Raw genomic sequence first — 10,404 nt, forward strand, 5'->3', positions numbered from 1 at the left:
CTCAGTTTTCTTCTGTGGACAATGGGCATAACAATAGTATAGAAATCACAACGATAGTGTAGGTAATAATAGCAGAGAAATAATATGTACAAACAAGTTATTGTAAGCAAAATACTTAGAAGAGTGACGGGCTCATAATGGTGCTCAGTAAATGTTAGCTATTATGGTTATGATTATTCTTCAAGAAAGGAGCCAAGGGGCTTCCCTGGCAGAGCAGTGGTTAAGAATCCACCTGCCACTGCAGGGGACACGGGTTCGAGCCCTGGCCCGGGCAGATCCCACGTGCCGTGGAGTGAGTAAGCCTATGAGCCACAACTACTGAAGCCCGCGTGCCTAGAGCCTGTGCTCTGCACCAACAGAAGCCACCACAATGAGAAGCCCACGCACCACAATGAAGAGCAGCCCCCGCTCGCCACAACTAGAGAAAGCCCACGCACAGCAACGAAGACCCAACACAGCCAAAAATAAAAATTAATTAATTAATTGATTAATTAATTAGTTTTTTTGAAAGAAAGAAGCCAAAAGGGACAGGAATTCTGACCCTTGGCAGCATGGCAGGCACAGCGGAGGACTCAGGCGGGGCCCCTGTTTGGGAAGGTGAACTTGTGCTCTGACAGGCTGAGTCTGGGGTGCGGGCACATCACGTGGATAGGGGCGTCCAGCATATTGGAGAAGTGGCTTTAGGGGCTGGGGTTACAGGTTGGGGAGCATCTTCGTCAGAACAGTGATGGATTCCCTGAGCATTTGAGGTCACCAAGAAAGAGAAGCTGAAGGCCTTCGAGTGGTGGGCGAGGCAGAGGAGCCAGGAGGAGACCCAGGCGGCTCCCTGTTAGGGGTCCGAGGGGGAGGCGACGTGCTAGAGCTGCAAGGAGGCAAAGCGGGAGGCAGCGGTCGAGACCTTTCGCTTGGTTGAACGAGTTGCTGACTTTCATGAAAGCCCCTGGGTGAGTGGTTGGAGTGGAGGGATCGCAGCACAGCAGTGAGGGTCTGGGGGCAGTCAGACCAATGGGTGGGCTTGGGAGGCTTCCTTTCTCCCCAGCTGCCAGCCAGGACAGTGACCAGGTCACCCGGGAAGTCAGTTGCAGCAGAAGGCCTGGGGCAAGGGGTTCTAGGGGACAGCTCAGCCAGCTTCAGGGTGCAAAGTGGGCAGCGGTAGTGAGTCTGCGAGGGGTTGATGGTCCAGGAGGCCCCATGGAGAGGGGTTGGAGAGGAGTCAGGTAGCCATGGATGAGGTGAGGGGCAGGTGTGCTAGCAGTGTGGGGAGAGGTAGAAGACCTGGGGGTTATGGTCAGAGGTGGGGCGTTTCGGATTTGAAGTAATGTGTGTGAGGGCAGGTGACGGTGAGATCGGAGGAGTGCCTCTGCTGAGATCCACTTGGTAGCAGTGGAGGCATGGCCATCACAGACAGTGACGGGGAATGTTGTTCATGGGAGCGCTGTCATCCCGGGCCACTGAGAAAGGTGATGGGGTATCCCAGAACTCACTCCTTTCCCTTGCTCCTTTATTCATTCAGCAAATAACTTACGGAGATTACTAGATGTCAGGCACTGTGTTAGCCCATGGCTTGAGATCAGTGTACCCAGTGAGGCTAGACATTGTGTGGGATTCAGAGAAAGCATATATTAAAGGTCCTACCCTGAGGAGCTTATGGTCACATTGGGGAGAATGGATGAGTGTGTAAGAAACAGAAAGACTTAGGCAAGAAGCACATGGTGATGGGCTGGAATGGATGGTCAGGGCTGGGCAACCAACAAGGGGGAGGTGAAGAGGCCAGAATAATCATGAAGATTTTGAAAGGAGTACGATGTGAGCTAGATCTTCAAAGCAAGAGCAGAGTGGAAAAGGCATTCCAGCTGGGAGAATCAGCAGAGACACGGAGGGGAACGCAACCTGTCGTGGTTATTTGATAAAGACGTCAACCTGCTTAGCATCAAGTTGAAGAAATGGCAAAAGAGACAATATTTGCAAGAAAAATTTTGGAAGTCAAGGGCGTTAAAATCAAGTGATATGGGAGTAGGGGGTCATTGTAGGTTCTGGAGCAGGAGAGTTTTGCGTGAAAAACATTGCTTTGGAATGATGAGCTAGGAAAGTAAACCTGACTTCTTAAGGTAACATCCCAGGGAGAAACCTAGGTAGGATGGGGTTGGGTGTGGGAGAGGAGCTTACTTGCCTTGGCGTATTTTTGTTTGCTATTCAGATTTTGTACTTTGTGTGTTTCCTACCCTATTTAATAATACTCTTTAGATTTAAAGAGCCCACTGTGGCTGCAGGGAGGAGTTCCCTCAACTCAGTTATTAAAGGGTTACAGATATGATGGAGAGGCAGGGCTTGGGAGAGGAGCTGGGGAGGGGCAAGCACAACCAGGAAGAAATGTGAACTTGTCACATCTCCGTGAGACCAGTGTCAGGAAGAGCTAACCCCAATTAAAAATATCTGAGGGGGGCTTTCCTGGTGGCGCAGTGGTTGAGAGTCCGCCTGCCGATGCAGGGGACACGGGTTCGTGCCCCGGTCCGGGAAGATCCCACATGCCGCAGAGCGGCTGGGCCCGTGAGCCATGGCCGCTGAGCCTGCGCTCCGCCATGGTAGAGGCCGCAACAGTGAGAGGCCCGCGTACCACAAAAAAATATATATATCTGAGGGCAACCAAGTAAATATCAGATATCTGAGGGAAGTTGGGTGTGATATTACACTTCTCACCAAGACAGTGCTGGTATTCTTCACTTTTGGTAAATGTCTGGAAAACAGAGCCAACCAAATTAAAAAGGGAGCCGAGTCCCCCAGTTCTCTGGGAAGAAAGACTTGCAGGTGCTACCTCAGTCTGAAGGAGAACTGGAGATGCAGGCCTGATTCTTTGGCAATGGACGCACCTGGCTGTGGGAGAGGGTGAGAAAGTCCCTGCGGAAGAGCCTGTGCTGCCAGGGCTAGGTGGAGAGCTGCTGCCCACTTTATCCCCCTCAGAAATCCACAGCACCCATTTTCAAGTCCTACAGGATTCTTCGTAAGGAAAACTCCTATGCCCTTTATCTAACCCGTGACTCCAGCACTAAATTTTTATGAATTCCTGTTACCAAAGGAATGCAGATATTTTGGGAGCTGTGGTCTGATCTGGCCTATGGAAATATAGACCGTGGGGAAGACAAAAAACGCCATGGAATGGAATCTCAGTTCGCAGGGACTTGGTCAAGGCTGGAGCTGGGTGTTTGGGCTGATTTCCTCTGAGTTACCCAAGGGTGCTCTGTCATCACCACAGAGATGAATAATCAGAAAGAGAAACTGAAAGAAGAAAACCACACCCGGGGATTCATGTGGCAAAGAAGGAGATGACTGTTAGAAGGGGTGACAGTTTACATATGGGTCTTAAGGGCCCAGCTCTGTTGTTTGGAGATTTCATTTATACTCAAAGACTGAGTTGGTTTGAGAAGATGGGACTGTGAATTAGTGCTGTGCACTGAGAGTAGAACTTCTGGTGGATCTCCAGCTACCATCTCATGAGAGCCCAAGACCAATCTCCCTCCATCTCTGCTCCCTAGAACCCTTGCTTTTGATGGGTTTATTACAAAAGGGCTACCCGCATTAGAATCGGAGGGTAATTTATAGACTCATAGACTGCAGCACAGACTGACTGCATTTTATACTAATATGAGATATTTCTTTTATAGCACCTGTTGTTTGGTAACAGAAGATGAAGTCAAACGCGTGCTAATTACATTATTTCAGTCACTTTCAGAAGGCATCTGATTTACCATTTGAGTATTACCTCATCCTTGAGGAAACTTTGGAAGTCTAACCTGAATGGACCCTTTATAAGAAGCAGTGTTTCAGGACTTCCCTGGTGGCGCAGTGGTTAAGAATCCACCTGCCAATGCAGGGCACATGGGTTTGATCCCTGTTCCGCGAAGATCCCACATGCCGCGGAGCAGCTAAGCCTGTGCGCCACAACTACTGAGCCGGCGCTCTAGAGCCTGCGAGCCACAACTACTGAGCCTGCGTGCCACAACTACTGAAGCCTGCACACCTGGAGCAACAAAAGAAGCCACTGCAGTGAGAAGCCCGCACATTGCAACGAAGAGTAGTCCCCACTCACCACAACTAGAGAAAGCCCGTGCACAGCAATGAAGACCCAACACAGCCAAAAATAAAACAAATAAATAAATTTATAACAACAAAAAATAATGCTTCATGGAAGAAACAAGGACTAACAAACAACAGGCATTAGTTTCTACTCTGTCACCAACACTGAGTATCACCAGATACTGTCTTATCCCGTAATTGTTTATTATAAATTGTATTTTTGGAGAAATGTAAATCTTTGTAAATAATGTAAGTATGTATATGTATATATATATATATGTGTGTGTGTGACTAAGTGGCTCTTTTTTTCTTGTTAGAGTTGTAAAACAAAATAGTCACATGACTCAGGAGGTGAAGGTTTTTTACTAAAATCTATAATCCACTCTTTGGTTTTAGAGGAAAAACAGTTCATTGCAGGATCAGTAGCACGGTAGTTTATCATGTTAGCTGTCACATTGGCAGGTAAACAGAGAACTCTTAAACCAACTATACTCCAATAAAAATTAATTAAAAAAGAAAATTAAAATTTTAATTGTATATTTAGAGAATTTGTTTCAGAAGCGTATGTTTGTCATTCATCAAAAAATACATTTTTGTTGTACAATGTGCATTACTTGTAAATTACGAGGCTATAACAATTTCATGTTCTTCCCAAATGTTTAAATTTTAAGTAACCAATATATGTACTATTGTATATGTTTGAAATAACTTCTTCAATCTTACTTGCACTGTCTCCTCTCAATAGAAAATACTAACCTGAAAAAATTCTTCATCTATTTTTTTCCTCTTTTCCTAACTGCAATCAGTCTTAAGTGAGAAATGAATTATTCTTGGAATTCATACTTTAAAGTGGCAAAAATGGGAAAAGTTATAAAATACTTTGGGTGTTAAAATCTGTATCTTGATCAGCACCCAAAACAAACAAACGAACGAAAAAAACAAACTGTAAAGTGACATACACCAGGGGTCCCCGACCCCTGGGCCTCGGGCCGGGAGCGGTCCTCGGCCTCTTAGGAATGGGGCCGCCCAGCAGGAGGTGAGTGGTGAGCAAAGCTTCACCTGCCGCTCCCCATCGCTCTCATTACCGCCTGAACCGTACGCCCTGCCAACCCACTGCCCGCACCACCGGTCCGTAGAAAAATTGTCTTCCAGGAAGCCAGTCCCCGGTGCCAAAAAGGTTGGGGACCGCTGCTGTACGCATGCAGAACAGCAGCTTCTCCTGGATAAAGAGGTGAATTGCCCCAGCTCTCCGCTGGGCAGCCATCATAGAAACCCGAGATCCCCGGAGTCACCGTGCAAAGGCCTTCGCTCCTGAGCCCGCACTCTCCCTGCAGTTCCTGTCACATGAGAGTCTTCAGCCTGAAAGAGATGTTTCTTCCCTCCAAGGTGGGTGTTTGCAAAGGGGCCCCGGGACACAGTGGCATCCAGCTCCCCACAGCGTCAGTAAGAGGGAGACCGAGGCCTGGAAGCCCTGCGCACCCCAGAGAAGAGCCCCCGCCTTGGCCTCCAGGTGGCTTAGCTGTCTTAACGAAATGTGTCTTCCGTACTTTGGTCCCCATACGCTCTCTCTGGCCCTTTCTGACCCCATCAGTCAACAGTAAAATTCCTAGTATCCTCTTCAACGAATGTTCATGTCCCCTTTCTGTTGTCAGGAACCCTGGCTCTCCCCTAGGTTGCTGCTTCCCGCAACCCTCTCAAGTGGAAGCTCTCCTCTCCTGTGCGCCTTGTATGCTGGTCCCAGAGGGAGGGGGCATCCTCCCAGCTCGTTCCTGCTTTCAGACCATTGCTCCTTGCCCGGCTTTGATGCTCACACCAGCAGATCACCACCACCTGATAGCCCTTTTCTGAGTTATCCTTTTTATTCCTCGTGGCATAAAGATGTTTAGTACCAGGTGGAAACCACTCTCCCTTAACACTGCTCCTTTCAGAATCTGAGCGTTTTCAAAATCTGCGAATCATGGTCTCCCCCAGGGCTCTTCCTTTCCCAGCACTGCCCTGGCCCTGCTCCTGACCTTTTTATCAGTAAAGCCCGCAGTCTCTCACCATCTCAGCTACAAGTGTGCCCTCTCTGCTTGTTATCTTCCACACCACACCCTTGAGGGCCCCGAATCCCAAACTCCTGCAACCCCACCAGGACCTGCAAGCCAGCCATCCTGCCTCTTCCCTGGCCCTCAGCTGCTCGGGGTCCTCATTCTCCTCACTGTTTGGGGTCTTCAGCGTGCGTCAGTGTCATCACTCCTCTAACCCTCACTCTTTACCCCTTCACTTGGCCAAACCCCAACTGTGGTTATAGTTGCATCTACTAGTTCCCTCCCTGCATCCAAACTGCTGAACATCCTGGAGAAAAACACACCACCCAGCTGACAAGTTTGATTTCAATGACCGCAGACCTCAAAGGGACTCACAGTGTTTCCCAGATGTCCTCACTGCATTGCCCTGGTCCGTTCACTGCCTCCTCATTGCTCTTCTTAGACCTGCAATACTAACAACTCTCAACTGCTCACCTTGCTTCCCATATCACTGAAAACAAAAGCACTGAGGAGAACCCTTCTCCCACCTAGCTCCCACCTTCCCACCACACATCTCCTCACCCAGCTGCATCGGCACCCACGGGCTTTGCCTCTTGTTACCGTAGATGAAATCTCCTTGCTCCTAAAACCAATCTTTCCACTTGTCTTAGTGTGCTCGGGTTGCCATAACAAAATACCATAGACTGGCTTAAAACACAGAAATGTATTTGTCTCAGTTCTAGAGGCTGGGAAGTCCCACATCAGGTGCCGGCCGGTGTGGTTCCTGGTGAGAACCCTTCTTGTCTGGCTGTGTCCTCACATGGCAGGGAGAAGAGCTCTGGTGTCTCTTCCTCTTAGAAGGGCACCAATCTACCGGATTGGGGACCTCCCCTTATGACCTCATTTAACATTTATCACCTCCTCGAAGGCCTTATCTCCAAATACAGCCGCAGTAGGGGTGAGGGTTTCAACATGAATTTTAGGGGACGAATCACTCACACTGCTTATGCACAGGACACCATCTCCCCTCATCTGCGTAGGGACATGACTCTTGTCTTTGTCCACCTGTCTCCACATCACCAGCTTTTACTTTTCAACGGCATCATACAAACATACTGTCATTTCTCATATCGTCAAAAAACCAAAATGCTCTTGACTACACTTCCCCGTGCAGCTCTTGTCTCATTTTTCTGCTCTCTTTTATGAAAAGTTCCTCAAAAGAATGATCTGTACTTCATTTTTCTGACTCCTCTCTCCCCATTCTTTCTTTTTTTTTTAAGATTTGTTTATTATTTATTGACTTTATTTTTAGTTTTGGCTGCATCGGGTCCTAGTTGCGGCACGCGGGATCTTCGTTGAGGCATGCGGGATCTTTCATTGGGGCGCGCAGCCTTCTCTCTAGTTGTGGTGTGCAGGTTTCCTCTTCTCTAGTTGTGGCGCGGGCTCGAGGGCACGTGGGCTCTGTAGCGTGCGGCACACAGCCTCTCTCGGTGAGGTGCGCGAGCTCAGTAGTTGAGGCGGGCGGGCTTAGTTGCCCCACGGCATGTGGGATCTTAGTTCCCCGACCAGGGATTGAACCCCGCGTCCCCTGCATTGGACCACCGGGGAAGTCCCCCCCATTCTTTCTTGAACACACTTCAATCAGCCTTTCACCCCCACTATTTGCCAAGCTTACCGATGACCCCCTCATTGTAAGATCCGAAGGTCAGTTCCCAGGCCTCGTCTTACTCTGTAAGCATCATCTGAAGCAGTGGAAGACCCCACACACTTTTGTTTAGTGCTTTCTTGGTGCTAGTTTCCATGGGGTATTCGAAGGAAGCTCATAGCATGACAGGGCAAGCAGACCTGTGAGCGCTTGTGAGGAGTATACCATATCCTAAAGTGGAAGTGCATGCAAAGAATGAAGGAAGTATAACCACATGACCCAGCAATTCCACCCTTTGGTATATACCCAAGAAAAATATACACATATGTCCACAGAAAAACTTGTACACGGATGTTCATAGATCATTATTGACAATAGGCAAATAATGGAAATAATCCAAATATACATCCACTGATGAACAGATCAATAAAATGTGGTCTATCCATACAATGGAATAATATTCAGTATAAAAAGTAATGAAGGTCTTTAGTGATGCAGACTATACTGTGTGGTGATATATGGTAAAGAAAAGGTCATTCATACTCTAAATGATGGGGGAGGAGGGCATACTGACTGTGAAGGGTCATGAGGGCTTCAGGGGAGTTGACATTGTTATTTCTTGACCCACATAGTGTTTATGAGAGAATATACTCTATGGTGTGTTCGTATAATATTAAAAAACATTTTTTGGGCTTCCCTGGTGCTGGTGCACCGCAACGAAGAGTAGACCCCGCTCGCCGCAACTAGAGAAAGCCCGTGCGCAGCACAGCAACAAAGACCCAACTCAGCTAAAAATTAAAATTAAAACAAACAAACATTTTTCATGCCACGGAGCAACTAAGCCCATGCACCACAACTACTGAGCCTATGCTCTAGAGCCCGTGAGCCACAACTACTGAGCCGGCATGCCACGACTACTGAAGCCCACATGCATGGAGCCTGTGCTCCACAACAAGAGAAGCCACCGCAATGAGAAGCCCGCTCACCACAACGAAGAGTAGCCCCTGCTCACCGCAACTAGAGAAAGCCCGCGTGCAGCAACGAAGACCCAACGCAGCCAAAAATAAATAAGTAAATTAATTAATTAAAGAAAAAAAGAAAATTAGAGGTGATTCTCAAGTTGGACATTGTGTCCAGGCTCCCATGAGGTGCCATTAAAAAAAAAAAAAAACTGAAAAAATATTGGGAGAGTTATCATTTAGCTTAATGTTCTACTTTTAGGATTTCAAACCTAATTAGATTTGCATTTGGGTGACAGAAACCTACCTATATCTGCGTAGAATGAGTTTCCCACTGAATTTATAAGTAGCTAGCATTTAATTATTTAAGGCAACGATAGAAGATAGGTCATATTTGAACACCTATCTTTCACCAGTAAATATTCTTAGATCCTGTTCTTCAGCAGTTTCTGGGTCAGAGTTTATTGTAATTTGTTACTGTTTCCACCAAGACGGTAATTTGTTCAACCTTCAGTGTCACTTGCCCTTCAGATGGTTTTCCTGTTATCGGAGGAGGGTTCATGTGCAGATTTGGAGTCAGTTATGTAAGCTCTCTTGGTCTCATGTATAAAACAGGGCTCATAGCATCTACCACATGGGATTGTTGAAGATGACAGTTACAAATCGTTAAGCACAAGGCCTAGTTTATAAACAGTAGCTACTACTATTGCCCATTCTCTTCTGTGAATAAGGTTGAAGGTTTTCCTGAGTTTGGTGCTCACTGGCTGGAAGTTAGAGAACAGACCAATCTTTTAGGATGTCAGCCAATCTCTACTGGTATTCTAAACCTGGAATAGATCTTGAATGCCAAGTTCCTATTTTACTAATCCAGATTTTTTTCTCTCTCCCTTGAAAATATTGTGGGGTTCCCCCCCATTATATAAATAATATATGCTTTTATTTTAAAAAGTATAAGATAAAAAATTTTAATAAATAAATAAAATAAAAAACATTTTTTAAAACTAAAAAAAAAAAGGTAATGAAGGTCTGACTCATGCTACTACATGGATGAACCTTGAAAACATGCTAAGTAAAAGAAGCCAATTTAAAAAGACCACATACTATACAATTTTATTTATACAAAATTTCCAGAATAGGGCTGGGAGGGGGATGTTGGGTGGGGGGAGGGAGGGACTGCTCCTCAGTACAAGGTTTCTTTTGGGGGATGATGAGAATGTTCTAGAATTGATTGCAGTGACTGCACAACTCTGAACACACTAAAACTATTGAATTGTACACTTTGAATGGGTGGATTCTATAGTATATGGGTTGTCCTAATAAAACTGTTATTCCTGAAAAAGAAACTAAGGAATTGGGACTTCCCTGGTGGTCCAGTGGTTAAGACTGTGAGCTTCCACTGCAGGGGGCACAGGTTCAATCCCTGGTGGGGGAACTAAGATCCCGCAAGCTGCGGGGCGTGGCCAAAAAAGAAATATAGAGGAGGCTGGCATCTCATCCTGAAGTAGGCCTTCCCCATCAGCTTCTCAGCCCAGGCTCAGCTCTCAGCTCTTTGGAGGCTGAAAGGCTATGTAGGCAACTTCCTTCCCCTCAGGATTCTGACTTCGTTTCTCCTCTCTACCCGGGGCTGAAAGTTACCAGGTCAAAAAGCAACTTTCTGTTTGGAAGTCTGAGCAGAGAACTAGCTTCAGACGCTAGCTAGTGAGTCTATGAAAGCCCTTTA

At 46.8% G+C, this 10,404-nt stretch overlaps 1 protein-coding gene across 1 annotated transcript in view; it reads left to right on the plus strand.

Moving 5' to 3' along the window:
- Window positions 1-8,827, plus strand: part of CD58 (CD58 molecule) — a gene marked incomplete at its 5' end in the record, with an annotated part of 49,053 nt that extends 40,226 nt beyond the window's left edge. Inside the window, one exon of the mRNA XM_033431271.2 lies at window positions 3,660-8,827. The remainder of the gene's footprint in view (window positions 1-3,659) is intronic.
- Between the last annotated feature and the right edge of the window lie 1,577 nt (window positions 8,828-10,404).

The sequence above is a fragment of the Orcinus orca genome, chromosome 1 (assembly GCF_937001465.1).
Source record: "Orcinus orca chromosome 1, mOrcOrc1.1, whole genome shotgun sequence".
NCBI lineage: Eukaryota > Metazoa > Chordata > Mammalia > Artiodactyla > Delphinidae > Orcinus > Orcinus orca.